This window comes from Nomascus leucogenys, chromosome 10, assembly GCF_006542625.1.
Source record: "Nomascus leucogenys isolate Asia chromosome 10, Asia_NLE_v1, whole genome shotgun sequence".
NCBI lineage: Eukaryota > Metazoa > Chordata > Mammalia > Primates > Hylobatidae > Nomascus > Nomascus leucogenys.
This window is the reverse complement of record NC_044390.1, coordinates 72,509,241-72,535,070: the sequence shown is the minus strand read 5'-3', so window position 1 is coordinate 72,535,070 and position 25,830 is coordinate 72,509,241. Positions and strand designations below refer to the sequence as shown.

The following is a 25,830-nucleotide window of genomic DNA, read 5'->3' as shown; positions in this document are numbered from 1 at the left end:
AATTCAAAACAATAGCAAAGAAGTTAAAAACTTTGAAAAAAAATTAGACGAATGGATAACTAGAATAACCAATGGAGAGAAGGGCTTAAAGGAGCTAACGGAGCTGAAAGCCAAGTATCGAGAACTACGCGAAGATTGCAGAAGCCTCAGTAGCCGATGCGATCAACTGGAAGAAAGGGTATCACTGATGGAAGATGAAATGAATGAAATGAAGCGAGAAGGGAAGTTTAGAGAAAAGAATAAAAAGAAACGAACAAAGCCTCCAAGAAATTTGGGACTATGTGAAAAGACCAAACCTACATCTGATTGGTGTACCTGAAAATGACGGGGAGAATGGAACCAAGTTGGAAAACACTCTGCAAGATATTATCCAGGAGAACTTCCCCAATCTAGCAAGGCAGGCCAACATTCAGATTCAGGAAATACAGAGAACGCCACAAAGATACTCCTCGAGAAGAACAACTCCAAGACACATAATTGCCAGATTCACCAAAGTTGAAATGAAGGAAAAAATCTTTAGGGCAGCCAGAGAGAAAGGTCGGGTTACCCACAAAGGGAAGCTCATCAGACTAACAGCTGATCTCTCGGCAGAAACTCTACAAGCCAGAAGAGAGTGGGGGCCGATATTCAACATTCTGAAAGAAAAGAATTTTCAACCCAGAATTTCATATCCAGCCAAAATAAGCTTCATAAGTGAAGGAGAAATAAAATACTTTACAGACAAGCAAACGCTAAGTGATTTTGTCACCACCAGGCCTGCCCTAAAAGAGCTCCTGAAGGAAGCACTAAACATGGAAAGGAACAACCGGTACCAGCCCCTGCAAAAACATGCCAAATTGTAAAGACCATCAAGGCTAGGAAGAAACTGCATCAACTAATGAGCAAAATAACCAACTAACATCATAATGACAGGATCAGATTCACACATAACAATATTAACTTTAAATGTAAATAGGCTAAATGCTACAATTAAAAGACACAGACTGGCAAACTGGATAAGGAGTCAGGACCTATCAGTGTGCTGTATTCAGGAAACCCATCTTATGTGCAGGGACACACATAGACTCAAAATAAAGGGATGGAGGAAGATCTATCAAGCAAATGGAAAACAAAAAAAGGCAGGGGTTGCAATCCTAGTCTCTGATAAAATAGACTTTAAACCAACAAAGATTAAAAGAGACAAAGAAGGCCATTACATAATGGTAAAGGGATCAATTCAACAAGAAGAGCTAACTATCCTAAATATATATGCACCCAACACAGGAGCACCCAGATTCATAAAGCAAGTCCTGAGTGACCTACAAAGGGACTTAAACTCCCACACAATAATAATGGGAGATTTTAACACCCCACTGTCAACATTAGACAGATCAACGAGACAGAAAGTTAACAAGGATATCCAGGAATTGAACTCAGCTCTGCACAAAGTGGACCTAATAGACATCTACAGAACTCTCCACCCCAAATCAACAGAATATACATTTTTTTCAGCACCACACCACACCTATTCCAAAGTTGACCACATAGTTGGAAGTAAAGCTCTCCTCAGAAAATGTAAAAGAACAGAAATTATAACAAACTGTCTCTCAGACCACAGTGCAATCAAACTAGAACTCAGGATTAAGAAACTCACTCAAAACCGCTCAACTACATGGAAACTGAACAACCTGCGCCTGAACGACTATGGGTACATAATGAAATGAAGGCAGAAATAAAGATGTTCTTTGAAACCAACGAGAACAAAGACACAACATACCAGAATCTCTGGGACACGTTCAAAGCAGTGTGTAGAGGGAAATTGATAGCACTAAATGCCCACAAGAGAAAGCAGGAAAGGTCCAAAATTGACACCCTAACATCACAATTAAAAGAACTAGAAAAGCAAGAGCAAACACATTCAAAAGCTAGCAGAAGGCTAGAAATAACTAAAATCAGAGCAGAACTGAAGGAAATAGAGACACAAAAAACCCTTCCAAAAATTAATGAATCCAGGAGCTGGTTTTTTGAAATGATCAACAAAATTGATAGACCGCTAGCAAGACTAATAAAGAAGAAAAGAGAGAAGAATCAAATAGATGCAATAAAAAATGAAAAAGGGGATATAACCACCGATCCCACAGAAATACAATCTACCATCAGAGAATACTACAAACACCTCTATGCAAATAAACTAGAAAATCTAGAAGAAATGGATAAATTCCTCGACAAATACACCCTCCCAAGACTAAACCAGAAAGAAGTTGAATCTCTGAATAGACCAATAACAGGCTCTGAAATTGTGGCAATAATCAATAGCTTACCAACAAAAAGAGTTCAGGACCAGATGGATTCACAGCCGAATTCTACCAGAGGTACAAGGAGGAACTGGTACCATTCCTTCTGCAACTATTCCAATCGATAGAAGAAGAAGGAATCCTCCCTAACACATTTTATGAAGCCAGCATCGTCCTGATACCAAAGCCTGGCAGAGATATAACCAAAAAAGAGAATTTCAAACCAATATCCTTGATGAACATTGGTGCAAAAATCCTCAATAAAATACTGGCAAACTGAATCCAGCAGCACGTCAAAAAGCTTATACACCATGATCAAGTGGGCTTCATCCCTGGGATGCAAGGCTGGTTCAACATACGCAAACCAATAAATGTAATCCAGCATATAAACAGAACCAAAGACAAAAACCACATGATTATCCAATAGATGCAGAAAAGGCCTTTGACAAAATTCAACAACCTTCATGCTAAAAACTCTCAATAAATTAGGTATTGATGGGACATATCTCAAAATAATAAGAGCTATCTATGACAAACCCACAGCCAATATCATACTGAATGCACAAAAACTGGAAGCATTCCCTTTTGAAAACTGGCACAAGACAGGGATGCCCTCTCTCACCACTCCTATTCAACATAGTGCTGGAAGTTCTGGCCAGAGCAATCAGGCAGGAGAAGGAAATAAAGGGTTCAATTGGGAAAAGAGGAAGTCAAATTGTCCCTGTTTGCAGATGACATGATTGTACATCTAGAAAACCCCATCGTCTCAGCCCAAAATCTCCTTAAGCTGATAAGCAACTTCAGCAAAGTTTCAGGATACAAAATCAATGTACAAAAATCACAAGCATTCTTGTACACCAATCACAGACAAACAGAGAGCCAAATCATGAGTGAACTCCCATTCACAATTGCTTCAAAGAGAATAAAATACCTAGGAATCTAACTTACAAGGGATGTGAAGGACCTCTTCAAGGAGAACTACAAACCACTGCTCAATCAAATAAAAGAGGATACAAACGAATGGAAGAACATTCCATGCTTATGGGTTGGAAGAACCAATATCGTGAAAATGGCCATACTGCCCAAGGTAATTTATAGATTCAATGCCATCCCCATCAAGCTACCAATGACTTTCTTCACAGAATTGGAAAAAACTACTTTAAAGTTCATATGGAACCAAAAAAGAGCCCGCATCGCCAAGTCAATCCTAAGCCAAAAGAACAAAGCTGGAGGCATCACGCTACCTGACTTCAAACTATACTACAAGGCTACAGTAACCAAAACAGCATGGTACTGGTACCACAACAGAGACATAGATCAATGGAACAGAACAGAGCCCTCAGAAATGATGCCACATATCTACAACTATCTGATCTTTGACAAACCTAACAAAAACAAGAAATGGGGAAAGGATTCCCTATTTAATAAATGGTGCTGGGAAAACTGGCTAGCCATATGTAGAAAGCTGAAACTAGATCCCTTCCTTACACCTTATACAAAAATTAATTCAAGATGGATTAAAGACTTATATGTTAGACCTAAAACCACTAAAATCCTACAAGAAAACCTAGGCAATACCATTCAGGACATAGGCGTGGGCAAGGACTTCATGTCTAAAACACCAAAGGCAATGGCAACAAAAGCCAAAATTGACAAATGGGATCTAATTAAACTAAAGAGCTTCTGCACAGCAAAAGAAACTACCATCAGAGTGAACAGGCAACCTACAGAATGGGAGAAAATGTTTGCAACCTACTCATCTGACAAAGGGCTAATATCCAGAATCTACAATGAACTCAAACAAATTTACAAGAAAAAAACAAACCACCCCATCAAAAAGTGGGCAAAGGACATGAACAGACACTTCTCAAAAGAAGACATTTATGCAGCCAAAAAACACATGAAAAAATGCTCATCATCACTGGCCATCAGAGAAATGCAAATCAAAACCACAGTGAGATACCATCTCACACCAGTTAGAATGGCCATCATTAAAAAGTCAGGAAACAACAGGTGCTGGAGAGGATGTGGAGAAATAGGAACACTTTTACACTGTTGGTGGGACTGTAAACTAGTTCAACCATTGTGGAAGTCAGTGTGGCCATTCCTCAGGGATCTAGAACTAGAAATACCATTTGACCCAGCCATCCCATTACTGGGTATATACCCAAAGGACTATAAATCATGCTGCTATAAAGACACATGCACACGTATGTTTATTGCGGCACTATTCACAATAGCAAAGAGTTGGAACCAACCCAAATGTCCAACAACGATAGAATGGATTAAGAAAATGTGGCACGTATACACCATGGAATACTATGCAGCCATAAAAAATGATGAGTTCGTGTCCTTTGTAGGGACATGGATGAAACTGGAAAACATCATTCTCAGTAAACTATCTCAAGGACAAAAAACCAAACACCGCATGTTCTCACTCATAGGTGGGAATTGAACAATGAGAACTCAGGGACACAGGAAGGGGAACATCACACTCTGGGGACTGTTGTGGGGTGGGGGAGGGGGGAGGGACAGCATTAGGAGATATACCTAATGCTAAATGACAAGTTAATCGGTGCAACAAAACAACATGGCACATGGATACATATGTAACAAACCTGCACATTGTGCACATGTACTCTAAAACCTAAAGTATAATAATTAAAAAAAAAAAGAAGAAAGAGAGAGAGGGAGGGAGGGAGGGAAAGAAGGAAGGAAGGAAGGAAGGAAGGAAGGAAGGAAGGAAGGAAGGAAGGAAGGAAGGAAGGAAGGAGGGAGGGAGGGAAGGAAGGAAGGAAGGAAGGAAAGAAGGCAGGGAGGAAGGGAGGGAGGGAGGGGGAGAGAGAGGGAGGGAGGGAGGGAGAGAGGAAGGAAGGAAGGAAAGAAGGAAGAAAGCAAGCAAGGAAGGAAGGAAGGAAAAAATCAATCTGGGGCTTCTAATGTCATCAGTAAGTTAAATAAGCATGGACGGGATTCCATTCTATGGTCAGCAGAAAGGTAAATGGCAATGAATTACATGACAACCTCCACAGTGCCCTGTGTGCACCTCCACAGCATCAGTGTTAGAGAGAACTGGTGCTTTTAGGTGAAGGACACATGGGGGCAGCTGCCTGTTTTCCGTGAAGCAGCCTGTGCTGTCACTGCACTACTCATCTTCAAATTAGAATCCGCACCAAGCTCAACTTTCCATGGAGCACCCTGTGACCTGGCCATTCCCTAGAAGGTTATCTCATATTTCCTCAGCTTTCTATGCACTGGCTTCTAGTGCTCTATTTGTTAAAAAAAAAAAAAAAATCAATCCCCAAAATGTACTCCCTCCCACCCCCAATAATTTCCATTCATATCGGACTTGATTATTTGTTAGAAGCTCAATATTTTATTTTGCATGATTAGCCTTTTAATCAAGTTGTGAGAGTTCAAAAATATTCACACTATTGCATTTCTTTTTGTTTGTTTGTTTGTTGTTTTTTTTTTGCTTTTTTGGGATTTGTTTGTTTGTTTGAGAGAGGGTCTCACTGTCGCCCAGGCTGTAGTGCAATGGTTCAATCTTGGCTCACTGCAGCCTCGACCGCCCGGACTCAGATGATCCTCCCACTTCAGCCTCCCTGGTAGCTGGGACTACAGGTGCACACCACCATGCCTGGCTAATTTTCTGAATTTTTTAGTACAGACAGGGTTTCACCCTGTTAGCCAGGATGGTCTCGATCTCCTGACCTCAGGATCTGCCCGCCTAGGCCTCCCAAAGTGCTGGGATTACAGGCGTGAGCCACCACACCCGGCCAGGACATTTTAAATCTTATGTAATAGGATTTTTGTAGAAATTTAATGAGTTGATACATGCCATGTAATAAGCACTTCATATGTATTCGTTTTTAATATTTTATTATTGATACTGTCTCCATTTCACAGGTTAAGAAACCGAGACGCAGAGAAGTTAAGTAAATTGCCCAAGTTACACAGCCAGTAAGTGGCAAAGCTAGAACATAAACTTCCTGCTATTATGAAGACACTGCTGAATCCTGCAATCCATGAATATCTATCTGTGTTAAGGAAAGCGAGAGATGGATTACTGCTGCCAGTAATAAAGGGGGAAAAACCAAGCTGCTATTAGAAGATGAGTCCACCAGGGGGAAGTAGATGCATGTATTATTTAGGCATGACGCTAGGCCGGGGAATCTTTTTTAAGACGTTAAATATTAAAAGTTTAATCACCGATTTTACGCCAATGGTGAAGGAAGAACTTGATTCAAATTATTTTCCTATTACCTGAAAGTGTAGAGGATTAAAAATGACCACGCACATAAAATTGACAGGTAAACTGTCAATTTAATGAAAGGGCTTCGGGAGATAAAATGGTGGTTGTTCACTCCCGCGAGCCTGACCCTGTGTTAGCGCTGGGGTTCAGGAGGACAGGCATGAAGTTCACTGAACAGCGAGAGGCAAAGACCCACCACACCACTCCCCCACTCTCCACTCACCCTGATTCTGTGTTAAAAGGTGAATGAGATGGTCTGGGCCAAAGGGTGCAGGCTTGGTCTCCAGCACTGGCAACAGACAGGGAAAGAATTCAGTGGGCTCAGTGCACATGTGAAGCAAATGAATGAAACTGAATTTGGAAAACAGAGTGACAAGTGTTATCTTGGGGCGGATATGCCACGAAGTATAGGAGTGCAGGAGAGGGAGGGTGCGGTCCTGCCTAGAGACATAATCAGAAACCAGCTTTTACAGATGCAGAACGGCTGGCCGGGCAGATGGAGGGAAGTGGAAAATAGTCCAGAAGAAATACTCTGGACAATGGTTTCGGAACATGGAAGGTCCTTGTGCCTTTGGAAAATAAGAAAAAGGATTGACTGTGGAATGAGTCAGAAAGGAGGAGGAGAGATTAGCTCTCCCTGTTCCCGCCACCCACCCTGCCCCCAAGTAAGAATACAGCCAAGACAGGCAGTAGAACAATCATTTTCTTTGAGGGAAGGGGGCTTATATACTTCTGATTACAAAAGTCTCATTTTAAACATTTTGGAAAAATACATAAGGAATTTGCATTTCATCACAAACAGAAAGCCAGTATTTCCTGTCTCTCTTATAGATACACTATTATATTTGTGTGTATATATGTACATGTGTATATATATGTACGTGTGTATACATATATACACACATTCATATATATCTGGGATAATTCTACACAAAATTTCATATCTTTGTTTTCTGAAATAGACAATGTACATTTTCCCATTAAATTACACATAAAAGTATAATTTTGATGACTCTACAATATTCCCTTGTATAGCTGATTCATAATTTTTAAGCAGCCCTTTATTGTTGGACACTATATGGCTTCCAACTCCCCTTTACTATAAGCAACTTTGATGAACATTCCTTTTGTAAGTCTCTACATCTCATTTTTTATATATATATATACTTTTTTTGAGACAGGGTCACCCAGGCTGGAGTGCAGTGACATGAGCATGGCTCACTGCAGCCTTGACCTCCCAGGCTCAAGCAATCCTCCCACCTCAGCCTCCTGAGTAGCTGGAACTACAGATGAGAGCCACCACACCAGGCTACTTTTTGTATTTTTTGTAGAGACCAGGTTTTCCCATGTTGCCCGGCCTGGTCTCAAATTCCTGAGATCAAGTGATCCGCCCGCCTCGGCCTCTCAAAGTGCTGGGATTACAGGCATGAGCCAACGCACCTGGCCTTAAATGTTCTTGATTCAAATTGCCAAACTGCTCTCTAAAAAGGTTTTAGTAATTGAAACTTCCAAGCAAAGATGAGAGTGACGATTTGGCCACATTCATGCCAAGGCTGCGAATTATCATATTTAATATCTTGTCACTCAAAAAAATACTTATTAGGCATTTACTAGGTGGCAGGCTCTGGGCTGGGTGCTGAGATACAACAATGAGCAAGAGAGATAAGGAATTCCTGCTTCCTGGAGTTTCCATTCTTGTGCAGGAGGCTGTCAGTAAATAAGGGAAATCAGTAAAGTATGCAGCATGTTCATTGCAAATGCTAATGAGAAAAAGAAATCCAACAACAACAACTGGAAGTGTTGGGTGAAAGGGACGAATTTTAGATGGGGTGGGCAGAGAAGGGCTTACTGGGGAGATATTTGAGTAAAGTGTTAAATAGGGAGATGGCGTGCAAATATCTGGAGGACAAGATTGCAGACATGAGGGGTCAGCAAGCGAGAAGGTGTGAGATGAGAGCCTGGTTAGCAAGTTTGCGGTAAAGCAAAATCAGTGTGGCCAGAGAAAGGGAGAGAGGAGAAGAGTAATGTGTGTAAGTGAGGTCAGAGGAGTAACTGCAATCAGAAAGGGAGGAGGAGATAGATGTGTTATGGAGGACCGTGTGGACTTCAACTTTCCCTGGAAGAGGGAGCACTGTAGGGTTTGACTTGGAATTTAACAAGATCCCTCTCACTGCTGTATTCAGAACAGGCTGAGGTGGGCTGAGGAACGAAGGAGGATAGTGCCGTAATCTAGGATGGAGATGATGGTGGCAATGGAATAGACGTGATGGGGATGGTGAGAAGAGATTGAAATCTAGAGACGTGAAGGTGGCACATGCACCTACAGGATTTGCTGATTCAGGGATGGGGGAGAGCTAAGAAAGAGTCAGGGTAAGTCCCAGCTTTTTGGCCTGAGCAGCTTGGAGAATGAAGTTGCCATTTATTAAGTTGGAGAAGTCAGCAAAGAACAAAACAGAACAGGGGTAGAGGGTGGAGATCAAGACCTCAGATATGAGCTTATTAATAAGAGATACGGTTTAAGACATCCTAGTAGAGACACCAACTAGACAGTTGGATAGAGGACTGAAGCTTAGGGAGAGGTCAAGGCTGAGGGCACACAGGAATTAACAGCACATAGAATGGACGGAAAAGAGGATCTGTCCAAAGATGAAGGCTGCGGGCACACTTGTGTTCAGAGGTTTGGATGCAGAAGGAATCAGCGAAGGATACTGAGGACGAGCAGACAGAGAGGCAAGAAAACAATCAAGAGAATGCGGTGACCCAGAAGCCAAGTGGAGAAGTCTCAGGGAGGCTGGAGGGATCAGGATTAAGATGAAGACTAAGAATTGACCATTAGATTAACAACAAGGAGGCCACTGGTGCCCATGAGAACCAGTCTTAGTGGAATGAGAGGAGCAAAGACCTGACTGGAGTAGGTTCAAGAGAGAAAGTGGAGACAGTGATTATAGACTAATCTTATTAGGAGCTCTGATGCCAAGGGAAGGAGACAAAGGGGCATTTGGTCGAGAGATCGTTCTTTCTTTAGGATGGGAGAAATAAAATATGTTTGTATGACGATGGAAATAATCCTGTAGGGGGGAAGAACTGATTTGAAAATTGTTGCGGCAAAGTGCTTGGCTGGGTGCAAGAGGATGGGATGCAATGCGAGAAATGGGGAGAAATGGTACCCATCGTGGGGGAAGCTTGTTTCTACGTTGTTTCTACATTGTTAGTGAGATAGGAAGCAAGGGTGACAGCTGAGAGTGAGGATGAGGGGATGTGTTGGAGGTTTGATGAAAATTTAGAAGATATGAAATAGTCATCTAAGGAAATAAAGAATGAATGGGCTCAGGAAATAGAGGGTGGTGCCCCAGCAGCATTATGGACCCCCTGGAAGTCCCTGTCCGTGTGGTTGTCTATGCAGCCATATCACCAGGGCACATGCATGCAGGGACATGGCTTCAACCAGGGTTGTAGTCAGGCAAGTGATTACAACAAAACGAGAGGGAGGCAAAGGAGGGATGACACTGAGCGACCTTGGTGTTTAAGCTGAGGAAGGAGGGACAGGAAAGGCTAGCAGTGAAAACAGCAATGAGTGGCCCCCGAGGCCAAAAGATGGCTGGAGTCAGAGATGGAAAGAGAGTATCTGAGATAGCAGCCGGAGTGTGGGATCTTAGAAACTGCCCTTGAGAGAAGCTGTAGTTATGGATAATAAAGCGGGGTGTCAGGATGGGAGCAGATGTCAGGGGCTGGGTGGAGAACAAGTTCACTGGAGAAGGGAAAGGTCAAAGAGCTGGGAGGCCAGGGCACCGCATGGTTCCTGCACGTGAGTGTGGAAATCATCAAGGAATCATGTTGGTCACAGTGACTAAGAACAGAAGTCCTCATGGACCAGCAGCCCCTGCGGTCCAGCTGACAGCCACAGGAGGGTGGTGGGCAGTTTCATTTGATGGGTGAAAACTGTCTCTCATTTTTTATTCCCAATCATTTGACTTTAATGAGACTCAATTCCCTCCTATGATTCATGGCCATTTATATTCCTTTTACAAACTGTCTTTCTGGTTCCTTTGTTAGTAATTCTCTTAGGCCCTTCATCTAAGAGCTCTTTACAAAGCACATTACCTCTTTGTCTGTCACAAATGTTCCCTTGTTTCCCAGTCATTTGCCTTTTATATGTTTCCAGGCCATATACATATATATATACACACACACACACACACACAGATGTTCTCATGTTTTTCCATCATCAGGTCTAGCAATATTTTACTTTATAAATTCAGCCTCATGTGCCATTCGCATAAATCTGTTTCCCAACCTCAGGTCAGATAGAACCATTCACCAATATTTTCTTCAGTTTTATGGTTTTATCTTTTATATTCTGTTCAAATCCACTCAATTATATTTATAGGATAGTATGTGATATGTGGCATTTCTCCATGTAACTATTTAACTATTTCCGGCACCATTTTAAAAAATAACTTTCTTTACATTCCAATGTATGACATAATCACATGCAAAATTTATACTTACAGTATATGTATGCGTTTCCTCTTCTGTTCCATCCATCTATCTATTCCTGTCCCAGTCCTACTCTGGCTATTGTGGGTATATTAAAGCTCTGATATTCAGTAAGGTATGCTCTGCTTGTCACTTCCACTCTCTCAATTGACATATTTTATGATTGTAACTGCACTAAAGCTATTATATAGCCAGACAATAATTTGTTCCTAGAGGATACAAGCTCTTTATATCACTGCCTCACAACAAATACCACCTTTAGGGAGAGAATTAGGAAGTTCAGGTTATAGATTTCATTCTTTGCTCCAAACAGAACCTACATCAGTTATAAAAATATACCTAAGACAACAATTATAACAGACCTAAATAGGAGAGGGTTTCTGTTAATAGACTATCTGCCTAATACAAAATTAATATTCCCAGAATCTCTTCTCTGCTCCCATTGGCTCCAAGTCTATGGGAATCTGTGCTTGTGAGAGTATGATTATTCTACCCATTTGCTAAATACCTCATTCAGCACTCTTTGCATGTGCTTTTGAGGACACCAGACTCTCCTGGTTTTCTCTCTGTCTTTTTCTGGCTACTTCAGCACTGACACTTCATCTTCCAGAGTCTAAACACTGAGTGGCCAGGACTAGCCCTTCAAACTCTTCTCCATCTACTCACTCTGCTGGAGGCCCCAGCAGCCCTATGGCTGCAAATATTCTTTACCTAACAGATAGCCAAATACACACCCATGCATGCACACCAAAAAATGATACCTCAGCTCTGACCTGTCTCCTGATATCTTGCCTTCCTATTCTATGCTTCCCCTTTAAAGTCAAAGATGCATCTCAAACTTAATGTGTCCAATCACCTGATTACCCCCCATACCTACTCCTCCCACAGTCTTCACCATCTCAGCAAATGGCAACCTTATTCTCCTAGTGGTTCAGCCAAAATCTTTGTATTACTCCTTAATTCTTTTTCCACTCTTGCACCCCATAGCTAACACATCAACAAAATCTGTCTACTCGATCTTCAAAATCTATCCAGAATCTGACCACTTCCAATACCGTCACCCTGTTCCAAAGTCTTGTCCTCCTTCCTATTCTAACAGCCTCCCAAGTGATCCCCCTGCTCCCATCCTCACCTGACACCTGACAAACTTGGTTTGAGCTTAGATCACATGACTCCTCTGCTCCAAACCACTCAAGGGCTGGATGATTGCCCAAGGTGAAAGCCACCCGGGAAATACACCTGATGGTCTACAAGAGATCAGATCTTCCTCCAAATCCCCCTCCCAGCAGCCCTTTGACCTCTCCTATTACTCTCCCATTTGCAATCTTTGCCCAGCCACACCGAATACTTGGCTCTTCTGCAAATAAGCCAGACACACTCTTGCATAAGGCATTTTAACCTGTCCTTCTTGGAACGTCTTCTGCTGGATACCTGCAGGGGTGGCTACTTCTCCTTCAGGTCTTTGCCTTCACAGGTCATCTTTCCAGGGATTAATTCCCTGATCGTTCTGTTTAAGATGAAAATTGCAATGCCCACCTTCCCAACTGGCTATTTCCTCTTCTCTGGTATTATTGTAACAATTACATATATATTATTTATTCATTTCATATGCCTTCCCTCTGTAGAGCATAACCCCAGGATGACAGGAACTTTTTTCTGATTTGTTCACTGTTGCATCTCAAATCCCTAAAACAATGCCAGGCATATAACAGATACTCAGGGAAAATTGTTGGTGAAAGATATGAATAAATGAATTCTGCTAACCATCTTAGAAGAGAATTAGAATTCATTTTATCCCATTGACTGAAAATTTCTGAGGTACAGAAAAGCCAACTAACTTCCCAAAGGCCCTAAAAATAATTCCAAAGATACTGCTGCTCTTAAGAGAGATGACACTGTAGATGCCCAAAAGGTCTGTGTCTGGGGAGAAAGTCACAAATTATTTCACTTTTACACAAATACAAGGCCTTTTCTTCATGGTGGGTCCCTGAGGCTTGACTACAAGAATAAAAAAGAATATACAAAGCCCCTGCCTTCTAAGGAGTCTGCAGTATTTTAATATTAAATATTTGGAGAATAAGCAAATTATAAAATTGAGTGCTACATTATCTAAGTGTCAGAGACTCCACTAATGGAGAAAGAAATTTGTCTTTTTTTTTTTTTTTTTTTTGAGATGGAGTCTCACTCTGTCACCCAGGCTGGAGTGCAATGGCACAGTCTCGGCTCACTGCAACCCCTGCCTCCCGGGTTCAAGTGATTCTCCTGCCTCAGCCTCCCGAGTAGCTGGGACTACAGGCACGTGCCACCACACCTGGCTAATTTTTGTATTTTTAGTGGAGATAGGGTTTTGCCATGTTAGCCAGGCTGGTCTCGAACTCCTGACCTCGTGATCTGCCCGCCTCAGCCTTCCAAAGTGCTGGGATTACAGGCATGAGCCACCACACCCAGCCAGAAATTTGTCTTAATGGAATAGTTTTGTGAAAAAAGACATAAGAAGCCAAGAACGGTGGCATACACCTGTGATCCCAGCTACTTGGGAAGCTGAGGTGGGTGGACTGCTTGAGATAAGGAGTTCGAGACCAAACTGGCCAACATGGTGAAACCCCGTCTCTACTAAAAATAAAAAAAAAATTAGCTGGGCATGGTGGTGCATGCCTGTAATCCTAGCTACTTGGGAGGCTGAGGTGGGAGGATTGCTTGAACCCAGTAGGTGGAGGTTGCAGTGAGCTGAGATCATACCACTGCACTCCAGCCTGGGCAATAGAATGAGACTCCGTCTCAAAAAAAAAAAAAAAAAAAAAGAACATGGAAGAAATATGTGAAGCAACAGGATAACCCCAACATTGTCACAAACCTAAACTAAGCAGCTGGAGATTATACCTGGTGCTGGGATAGGCATGGCCCTGCCCTAATGGAATGTTCCTGACACACTCATTGCCTGGCTACATCTACCCCATCATGATGCACCTGAAAACTCCAAGTAGTTTTATATTATAGATTAAATGGGAAAGCTACACCTTCATAAAACATGGAAAATACTGCAAGTACTTATCATACCTTACAGAGAGAGAGCCACAAACCAGGCACTGGAGGGGAAACTAAGACCAGTCAGGACGGCCCTTAAGCACCTGAGCTCCATGACAGCTTCATTCCCCAGTGGCTTCCCACAGGCTTCAGAATTTCAAAGGTGACCCTCCAGGCTCCACGCAAGCTTACCTTGCCTGCCTCTCCCATCCCATTACCATCACCTCCCACCCAGCCAGGCTCAACTCCTAGCAGTTCCCAGGTTATGCCAAGGGCGTTCCAGGTGTCTCTGCACCTGTGGTTCTCAGCCTGAAGCTGCTTTCTTCCTTGACCTATGCTGGCAAACTCACACCTTCCCTATGGCTCTGCACCAGGGACTGCCCTCTGGGAAGTCTTCCTTCGTCCACCATTCTGATTTAGGTGTCCCTGCTCTGTGGCCCCAAAGTAATCTATACCAGCCCCGGCCACTGCTCTAGATGTTCCTTATAGGCTACCCAGGGTATCTGCCACTCATCTGAAGAGCCTTGAGTGCATGGATTGGGTCTTTCAGCTGTACCCCAGTAACCATTGCCCATCAGGGGCACAGCAAGAACTCAACTGGTGATGGTTGGGAAACAAATGAAAATCAGAATTGGGTACTGGGACAAAATCTATGAAAACCATCCTTCTGTAGTGCTTGAATTGATTTAGGCGCATTAAGTATACATAAATAAGTAAATGCAAACTGTCTTCCTGGGAATGAGTTCCTTACATAACTTTTCCACGCCAGAAATTCTTCCCACCCTTGGGCATGGATACAGTACAGATACACTAGCTCCCATTTGCAAGGCTAAGCCTGTTTTCTCTTCCTCTTCAAACTCTTTTAACAATTCAAAAAACCAGAAAGGCAACTCCCCATTGTATTAACTTAGTGCCTTCTATCATTTTGCCTCTCTCCCCAGAGCCTAGTCCAGATCACTTTCCAATAGGCCAGCATTCTTCAATAGCACCCCAGAAGTCAGCTGTACTTGTCAAAACCAGAGTTTTCTACATTCCAGAGTTCCAAGCAGTTTCTCCAAAACTAAATTATAGCTGTCTTCTTTAACTGAGTCTAGCAATGAGCGCCTTCTAGCTTAGAAGATTTCTTAAGAAAACTTTTTTTATTCAGACAATCTTATCAATCAGAAAATCTCAGAAACTCATCTCTTAATTGTATTTTTCAATAATAATCTTGCGAAGAAACCATATATTGTTTGAAAAGGCATTAACTCTTAAATATCAGGCATTTTTAAGGTTTTACCCATCTCTCACTTTTCTTCTGAAATGTTTTAATGTTATTTATTCTTCTCTGAGTTCTTCACTCAAGTTTCTTGCAGCACTTATTAAAAATTATAGTCATTAGCTTTAAGATACAGGTTAAGTGGGTGGCAAGTAAGAATCACAAGGTTCTAAATTTAAAGAATGTCTAGTTGAAGGAAAATGCCAAGACTTATCACAATATGGAAATTACTATTCAGTTATGATGAAATGTGATGAAGTTTTAGGAATGTGTTTTAAACAAACTTTTGGATTTTTATTTTAGAGGCCTGTTTGTTACTAAAAATCAACCAAAGGTGGAGGGGGTGGAGGTGGGGGAGGATGGGGCATGTCAGAGCCAACCTGAAAAAGCTCCCAGAGGCCAAAGCTGGAACAATTTGAGCAACAAAATAGCAAGAGTATTGGATTATAACCTAAAGGACAAAATAAATATCCAAAAGCCCATACTGATGCAAATGAGTGACTGAATAAATAAGTAAATGGGGGAAAAAGGGACAAATGTTCCTTAGAGAAGAATTCCAAATAATACAGGTAGAGGAACGAGGGAAATAGAAAGTCACATTTTTATGTGACATAAAAATGTGCTGCAGACAACAGCCAAGGATGAACCTGAAAATTAGTGGGCAAAACTCTAAGGAGAGAAAGGGTATTTGCAGAGTCTCAAACTATCTTCTCCAAATTACTTATTAATTACCATGGTGCCTTTAAAAGAGTCCAAAAATTCCTTGATACTCTTTTCTCCAGGAGGTGAAGCTTGATTCCCCGTGCTTGAGTGTGGTCTCAACTTAGTGGTTCATTTATCACTTATAAGGAACAGGGGATGAAAATGGAAAACTAGAGACCAGGTGCGGTGGCTCACGCCTGTAATCCCAGCACTTTGGGAGGCCAAGGCAGGAGGATTGTTTGAGGCCAGGAGTTCAAGAATAGCCTGGGCAACAGAGCAAAACCCTACCTCTACAGAAAAAAATTTTAATTAGCTGGGCGTGGTGGCATGCACCTCTAGTCCCCGCTACTCAGAAGGCCGGGGCAAGAGGATCGCCTGAGTCAAGGAGTTTGAGGCTGCAGTGAGCTGTGATCGTGCCACTGCACTCCAGCCTGGGCAACACAGCAAGCCCATCTCCAAAATTAAAAAAAGAAAGAAAAAAACTTGAAACTTTATCAAAGAGAAAGCTGCCAGATATCACCTAGTCAAGTGATGAAGGTTAATATCAGCAGTAATAAATCATGTTGGGATCATGAGATATAATGATATGCTCTAATGAGGGGGCCACTTTACCTCTGTGGTCCTCTTCCCAACAATCTTTGATCCAGAGACAGGGTCTTGTTCTGTGGCCCAGGATGGAGTGCAGCTGTACGATCATAGCTCACTGCAGCCTCCAACTCCTGGGCTCACGCAATCCTCCCACCTCAGCCTCCTGAGTAGCTGGGACTGTAGGTGTGTGCCACCACACCCAGCTAATATCTCTTCCTAAAAATCTACAACCCCAGTCCAATCATAAGAGAACAGACAAATTCAAATTAAATGCACTACAAAATATCTGATCAGTAGGCTAAAAAAGTGTCAAGGTCATGAAAAACAAGGAAAGACAAAGAAAGTACCAGGAAGGGGAGACTAAGGAGACAAATGGAGATTAAGGAGACAGGATGATCAAGTGCAACAGAATGCAATGGAATCTCGGATTTGATCCTGAAACAAACAAAAAGGACATTAGTAGAAAAACTGCTGGAATCTAATTAAAGGCTGTAGTTTATCACATCGTACCTATGTTTAAATTCTTCTGACAAACGTACTGTGGTCATGCAAGATTAACATTAGAAGTAGCTGGGTTAAGCGCATACAGGAACTCTTCTTATAACCTTTATGTGCTTCTATGAATCTAAAATTATTTCAAAATTAAAAGTTTTTTAAAAGTCAATCTGGCCGGGTGCAGTAGCTCACATCTATAATCCCAGCACTCTGGGAGGCCGAGGCAGGTGAATCACCTGAGGTCAGGAGTTCAAGACCAGACTGGCCAACATTGTGAAACCCCATGTCTACTAAAAACACAAAAAATTAGTAGGGCGTGGTGACGCACACCTGTAGTCCCAGCTACTTGGGAGGCTAAGGCAGGAGAATCGCTTGGGCCCAGAAGGCAGAGGTTGCAGTGAGCCAAGATCACACCATTGCACTCCAGCCTGGGAGACAGAGCAAGACTCCATTTCAAAAAAAAAAAAAAAAAAAAAGTCAGTCTATCTGTTATCCCTAACAGGACAAACTGCTGATATTCCACCTAAATACCATTATGGACTTATGAACATGAGACAGGAATGTGTGTATCAGGATAATTTCTTGGTAATTCTTAGCTTTGAAATTTTTATCAATTTGATGTCCCTGCGGTTGTCATATAGACCAAATATATAAGATAATGCCTTTCTTCCTGTGAAAAACTTTGGTTTTTCATAGCAATCTACCTATACATTATTATCTTTATATGTTTATATACTGTATCTATACATCACAATGCCACGTGTGACTTCTTTAAAGTGTTCTTTTGAAAAATAATTAAGAAATGTAAGTGAAGAGGGATAAAAACGTTTTAATTGTTGAAATACATTGGTAAATTGAGTAACTTACATTGCAATACTAAGTAGATACACAACTCATTATCAAATTAATTTCCAGATATCCCACTAACCATCCATCACAAGTCCTTGAAAGCAGTTATAGAATTAATATGATGAGATGTCGTGATGTAGAATGAGCAACCCAAATGACTATGAAGTATTCATAGTTGCACATGCCTTTCATGAAAGAAAATAAAAAGGTAATCAAAATGTGCATATGGCATGCAAATTTGAGTTTATTTTTAAATATTGCAATGAAATACACATTGTTCCTAAAAAGGAAATTCTGACACTTAAATGAAATTTGATAACCAAATAGTAAAAAATGGAAAGAGATAGTTGTAAGAATCCATTTACCAATTTTACAGCTAAAAATTAAAGTGAAGTAGAAATAGCGAAAGATAATAGACAAATATATTATTTTAGGTCATTCATTTATAGTGCCTTATCATCTTAAGTTATAAATAGAATAAGGATTTTGTTATATAAAAACTATCAAAAAAGTATCAGTGAAAAGACATGACTTCCATGAAATGTGTTGAGTGGCCAGGGTGGAAATGTTGTCAAATGCAGCGGCCCTGGATGGGCAACAACAGCCTCCATGACAGTTTGTTAACTTGTCTTTTGTAGGTGGCCACAGAAAGTTCCATAAACAAGTGTACTGTTTAACCAATTCCCTTCTATTACCACAACAATATGTACCCAGGGTTTTACGTACACACTTAAGATTTGGGGGAATGCAAAAGGGAAGGGTGACTGTTTAGAATTTCCTTGGAAATGTCTGTGCACATTACAATGTCCCACGGAGCCAAATTCCTTCCAAATTGATGAGCAAGCTAAGGAGACAACAGAAGAGGAGAAAAGAGTGATCAAATGGGTACAACTTAGGTTTAAAAATGTATTAGCCTTAAGCCTACAAGTTATTTACTGACTTTCTTTTAAGTAAAGCACCTATTTAATATTCACCCAACATTAATTTAAGACTTATGTGGCCAGTGTAGAGCTAAGCACTGATGACAATTATATAAAGAGGCAAAAGTTGGGTAGGAAAAGAAACTTACAAACTTACAATTAAAATACATCTTGATAAGCAATGCCCAAACCTAGCTGCATGTATATTAACATCATCCAAATTAAAAATAGAGACTGTTCGGTCACAATTCCATCCCTTCCCCACTTGGTCCAAATCTCCTGGGAGAGCCTAGGCCTCCACATTACATGGCACTCCCCCATGGGATTCTGATGCAGCCAGGCCATCCATTGTCATCTGAGCACCATCACTTAAGGCCCTCTGTGCTGGAAGTACTCTGCACATCTAAGTGGGCATAACTTTCACCCTAGGGTCATCTGCAGAAGAAACTACACATTTGCATCCTGACATAAGTAATTTTAAGGAATTCTGAAATCATTCCTCAATTTGTTTCAAAATCAACCAAACCAAATCAACTTTGAACTTTGGTCACTGAGTGCATTTAGTTCAGAGAGAGTCTACATGTTACATAAAAAACAAACAAACAACAACAACAACAACAAAAGTGTCTCCAATCCTTTCCATGAAATATCTCTTTTCTGAAGTCATCTCACCAGGGTTTCTGCCCAACAACTAAGGCCTAGAAAGCCACTGAGTTCAGACATGCCACAGATAAGGACCACAATGGATGCTTAGCATCTAAGGAAAATGGGCAGCCTGTCAACTTAGAATTCTAACTTTTCAGATAATTCAAAGGAGGCTACAGAAAGACCAGAATCAAACTAATTGTTTAGAGACAGCTAAATGCCGCATGTTCTCACTCATAAATGGGAGCTGAACAGTGAGAATACATGGACACAGGGAGGGGAACATCACACAGAGGAGCCTGTTGGTGGCTGGGGGGAAAGGGGAGGGAGAGCATTAGGACAAATACCTAATGCATGTGGGGCTTAAAACCTAGAAGACGGGTTGATAGGTGCAGCAAACCACCATGGCACATGTTTACCTATGTAACAAGCCTGCACGTTCAGCACATGTATCCCAGAATTTAAAGTAAAATAAAAATAAAAGTAAATAAATAAAATGTAAGGGTAACAGAAAAAAAAGAGAAAGAGTTAAAGAATGGGGAAAATTGAGGAGAGAGAGGAGTGGCAATAAAATACTATATATTTACAGCCATGAACAGTAAGAAATGTTTTAGCCAGCTGCCTAAAGTTATATGAGCTTGCTCACCAGGATTATTGCTAAAGTGTTAGCGGCAAACTTCAGATCCACCCACAAGGGTGAGCAACCATCGTGTCTAACACTCCCATGAGAAAACTGTGGTTGAGACAAGCTGAGGGAAGTTAAGGGACCCATCTTAGGTCTGTGTTGGTAGCAGAGCTGCCCAGTCTCCTGATGGCTATCTAGACAGCACCTCTTTCCACTCTATTTCTATGCTTTTTGAAATACATTCTGTTTCCAGGAGGGTAAACAGCAGTATATTCTTGGTTTCAACTTATCTTTTCTATTTGATACAAACAAAAGTACTTCTGCATGGGAGAAAACTAGCAGAGAACTCAGAAATCTATATGGAGGGCTAGAACTATGTTAAAAATACTAGAAATAGAAACTCTCCAGTGACTTCCCAAAAAGAAACCGAATACCCTCTGTTCATGGGTAGGAGGGGATAAAACTCCAAAATGTTGCCTTGATGAGCAAATCTTCAAAGAAGTAGCTACCCAAAGATTGTTCTAGTTCTTGTCAGGAAGAAACTGGTTACAGTTTCTGCGTCTCCTTTCTCTAGCAGGAAAGCTTGTTTGTCCCTACCTGTGAAATCAGTCTGTAATCCCACCCCATCCCAAATAGCAAATCCAGTACTGGCCCTGGGCAAGAAGTTGGTTCAGTATCAAATCAGTCTTGTTTTCGGTCTGCCAACGGTTAGATTCTGGTTATTAAAAAAATTAATAGTAAGGTGGTGATGACGATTATAGCAGATGCTAACATTTATTTCATATTTAATACTAACAACAACTCTTCAAAGTATTGGCTCCATTTTTCAGATAACACAACTGAGGTCATTAAGGGGAAGGAACATGCCCAGCTAGTAAATAAGAGCCTCAATTCATAACCAAGGCAACCTGACTTCCAGAATAGAATAGGCTATCTCAGGAGATAGGACATTCCTAATCACTGGAGGCTTCAAAAGAGGTTGGGTGTCATTCACCAGGAGTGAAATACAGTGGGGAGCCCAGCATGGAATGTGTTGTTGGACCCTTGGTGGACCCAGTGAACTAAGATTCTTTGTCTGTATGGAAATGCTGCTCCATGTCTTTTAGAGACTGGTATGCAGGGTAGTTAATAAATGAAAGCTATTTCTCTCTTGTCCTTGTTCTTGTTGTCTTATTATAATTCTAACTCCTAGCTCTTCGCCATGTCCATACTGAACGTGTTTTGCAAAACCAATCTGTTAACTTATTCTCTGATTCTTACTATTCCTTCCTGCGTTAATTACATCTCTGTTCGGTTAGATTAGAATCAATATTAAGTGTTTGGGACTTAATTGATCGATTGCCCATCTCTGCTGGAGTTCTGGTACTGACACATCTCCTCTCTGTATATTAACCACTGGCTAATACCACTTAAAATCGATTCTAATCTAATTCCCAGTTCTAGCCTCTCTGGTCTCTCCCTGTCATTTCTCAAGTCCTAGGCCCTCAAAGATTTCTGCAATGAAGAAGGGTGAAATCTCAATGTTTTAGGGAGACACTTAGCTTGCTCTTATTAAATAAATATTCATTTTTAACAAAATGAAATGAAAAAAAGTAGCTGAAAGAAAATTGATCTGATTATTCACCTCTTTGCAATAAAACACACACAATTCCATAGGATGAAACCTCTCCTTTAAATTGTAAAGTTCAAGATTTCTTAGAAATATAGAGCAAATAATATCTACAGTCCATTCATCAACAAGTCTAAATATATAGAATTATTTAGAAAAATATACAGCACCTCTTGATTCTTGAGTCATGATGTTATTTTCTTCTAATCTTAAAGAGAAAATTAAGAAAAGTTAAATGTTCAGAGTATAAATAGCATATTCTAATTTTCTATAGAACTTTAAACAGTAATGACATATATGTATTTGCTAGTCTAAATCACAAAGTACAGAAAGAACAATGAGGAACAAACATAGTATGTTAAAAATAATGTAATACAGCCTTGTGTATAAAGCGAAAATATTAATAGTCATTTAAAACTATACATCAGACAATACATTGTACAGTGGTTTTATAAATCGGCATTGTTTACCATGAGCCTCGCTTAAAAATTGCCTTCAGCAAGAAGCTATCTATCAGTCAAAAGGTGCCTATTAGTCAAAAGGACTTCAATGGCCCCATAATTGCTATTAAAACTCAGAAAATGAAGCCTCATTTCATTTAATTATGCAACAGGCAATTATTTTTCCTTTAAACAGCAGATTGCTTATCAGTCAGTCATCTTACATTACAGAAATTTACCTTTCTGTTCTATGAAAATGCCATAAACTTACATAAATATTAGCTTTCGTTTTCACACTGATCATTGCTAAACGTAACAGGAAATTAAATATATGGAGCATAACCACAAATAAAAGCTAAATTATGCTCTGGAATTCTTCTTCCCATGTGGGTGGCCATTTCAACCAATGACTGCAATGAACAGACAGTACTTATACATGGTTCACTGCAGCCAATACATAGGTTGAGTCGAGTAAGCTGAAATATAAACTTCATGCTTTTTCATAAAACATAAAAATAAATAATTAGGGAAAATCAATAGCACATGATTTTACTTACTTTTCCGAACCGTCTTTGTTTGACTGGACACCATATTGACAGCTTCAGATGGTAGGCCAACATATACTCCTCCATAGTTTCTTGATAAAAAGAAATCAAACCAATTTAAATGGTACTATCTATTTACAGGAAGCAACAGAAGCATGGAGTACTCCAAACAATTATATAATTATTAAAATAACTCATGATTTTTCAAAAGTAGAATCTAGAATATTATGGCCCTTGGGAATATAATTGGTTTGGTAGGTTAAAAAGAAGCTTTTTTAAAAAAAAAAAAGAAAGATGTATTGCGTTAGTAGAATTTTTAGATATTTTACTTGTAATGAGAAAGAAGAAAAGAATTTGGGATGTTACAATTTAGTATAGTATTAAATATCATACAGTGACATGTTACAGTTAGCATTTATCAATAATTCAGAGTGGTCAACATGGTATGATATTAGGCATTATGGACACACAAAGATATCTTACTAACAGAGAGATACAAAATGAGGGCAGAGACAGCAAGAGAGAAATGAGGGTGGAGTGCAGTTAATCAGAGAAGTAGGAGGACAGGGAAGGCTGAGAGAATGAAGGGAAGCCGTCCAGTTAGGGAGAAGAGCACACCCAAAGGTCACAGGATGAAAATTAGCACGCGCCACATGCAAAGGACAAAAACCAACTTTGCTTGGAAGAAGCAAAGATGATGAACCCTGGGCAAGTTCTTTTTCAGACCATATGCCCCTACCTGTATTCTCTGTGCCAATAGTTTTCCTGGTGGAATCTGTGTTATTGGGAATATGCTACAGTGTGTTAAATCCATGAGGTATGGCCAAAACCATTCAAACTAAAGCCAGCTGCAATACCAAACATACCTCCTCTTGTCATCTTCTGTTATGGATTCTTCTGTTCTAAAAGGTCAGAAACATTTGCTATGAGACACTTGGTTACATAGTCGGGGACTTCATTTTTGGTTATGAGAAAAAGGGACTACTGAGTTAAAGTCAATTTTACTTCAAATGTTTCCATCAGACTTAAGCAGAGGAGCAAAACTATCCATCAAGTGTTTCTGTGACAATATTCTGCCTTCACCTCAATCGTTCATACATTAAAACTTGGTAATTTTCTACAAACCAAAATGTGTGAATCCAGCAAATGCCAACATGTACAACTGCCAAATGAAATGGAAAACTGAGGGCAGCTGAAACTGGAAAGAAGCCTGAGTTACCGCCTTGTGTGTACCACCCACTCCCTGTGCGACAGACAGGCTGTGGGCGAGCTGCCAGCCTGTGTCTCATTTGTAAAATAAGCTGGTTGACCAGATGACCCCTCAGGTCTCTTCCAGTCCTAATACATGATTTTAGATCTCTTATGACACTTCAGTGGCACAATTATACGTATTGAAAGATTTCTTCAGTGCAAGAAGAGTTAATGCCTATTTGATTTTTTTAATCTAGAAACATGAGCCATTTCATACGTGATCTACTGCAAAGATAGGGAGAAATGTTTAAAAGGACACATTAAGAGGGGATCACTACTTTAAAATGCATAGCTTCTCTCCTTGCATTAAGAGGAATCCAAGCCGAGCACGGTGGCTCATGCCTGTAATCCCAGCACTTTGGGAGGCCGAGGTAGGCGGATCACCTGAGGTCAGGAGTTCGAGACCAGCTTGGCCAACATGGTGAAACCCCATCTCTACTAAAAATATAAAAATTAGCCAGGCATGGTGACACCTGTAGTCCCAGCTACTCAGGAGGCTGAGGCACAGGAATCCTTGAACCTGGGAGGTGGAGGCTGCAGTGAGCAGAGATCATGCCATTACACTCCAGCTTTGGCAACAGAGGGATACTTGGTCTCAAAAAAAAAAAAAAAAAAAAAGAAAAAAAAGGAGTCCATATTCTACCAGAATTCCTTGGCATATTTCTAAGAGAATCAGGACACTTTCCTTGAAGCACTAGTTGGCATACATAAGTTGCTTTTCTGAAAGAAAAAAAAAAATTCAACAAGATTCCAATGTATCTGGCTGAATTCAACTTGTAATGCTAAGGGGCTTCAGTTGAGAAAAAAGCAGACTGCAAACATCTAAACGTCATTGACTCTTCTGATTCAGAGATTGTCTAACTATGATTTTACACACTTAAAAGTCGTGAATATTTCAAATGTGACTGTATATGCGCACAAGATTTTTGCTTTATCACAACAGCCAGTAAGTCCAAGTCTATAAAGAAGGAAAGTGTAGATTTAATAATTATCTGGTGAACGCTGGCCATGAACAGCTAATACTGGAAGAGAGTGCAAAATCCATCTTGAGACCTAATTTATCCAACTGAGCATATAACCTAAATTCACTAGATGGTTATCAGCTTCATTTACCTCTTGTTAATGCTGGATCGTTTTTTAATTCAAAAGTGTCAAAGTCATACTAATGGTGTTATGCTTATTGATGTGGTATAAGAAAGAGTTGTTCACTACTTTTAATTAAAATGGATTTATAATCCTTTAGCATAGGTAATGGAGAAATGATGAGGACAAACTCGTTCAAGATAAGTTCTGATAAGAACTGTTTACTTTGGTCCTGAGTGATTCACTTTCTCATGAAATCACTTGAACCTGTATGTAACTGGTAGCTTACGACACACATTTCCTGCCACAACTATTCTTTTCATATCCATTTATATATCCGTTTATTTTAATTCTTTCCCCTTTTGCTTAACTGTGCTTAAGGATATATTCAAGGTTTTAAAACATATTTTCACTTTCCCAAATGTAAGAAAACAGTCATTTACTTTCTCCTATTAAATTATTCAATATCTTAAAACTCAATCTGTGTTCTCCATTATAAAATTAATCAACAATCTTACATGTATAACTGGCAGGAAGTGCTAATGCAGTTGCGATATTTATTGGATAATAAATTAAGCTTCAGATATAATGCCAAATCTTTAAAAATACCACCTATAAAGACTTATAAGATGCCCCCTCTATTTTTTTTTTTTTTTTTTTTTGAGATGAAGTCTTGCTCAGTTGCCAGGCTGGAGTGCAGTGGCGCAATTTCGGCTCACTGCAACCTCTGACTCCCTGGCTCAAGTGATTCTCCTGCCTCAGCCTCCCGAG

General features: G+C 40.4%; 1 long non-coding RNA gene across 2 annotated transcripts in view; it reads right to left on the bottom strand.

Moving 5' to 3' along the window:
- Positions 1 to 17,901: 17,901 nt before the first annotated feature.
- C10H12orf75 overlaps positions 17,902 to 25,830 on the bottom strand; it is a 40,928-nt gene continuing 32,999 nt past the window's right edge. The window contains exons 3-7 of one of the 2 annotated variants that reach the window (XR_004032049.1): positions 23,592 to 23,627; positions 23,465 to 23,500; positions 22,738 to 22,817; positions 21,911 to 21,948; positions 17,902 to 18,785 (exon numbers count right to left, since the gene is read on the bottom strand). This is a non-coding gene — a long non-coding RNA (chromosome 10 C12orf75 homolog). The remainder of the gene's footprint in view (positions 18,786 to 21,910; positions 21,949 to 22,737; positions 22,818 to 23,464; positions 23,501 to 23,591; positions 23,628 to 25,830) is intronic. The other variant, XR_004032050.1, reaches the window with a different exon arrangement.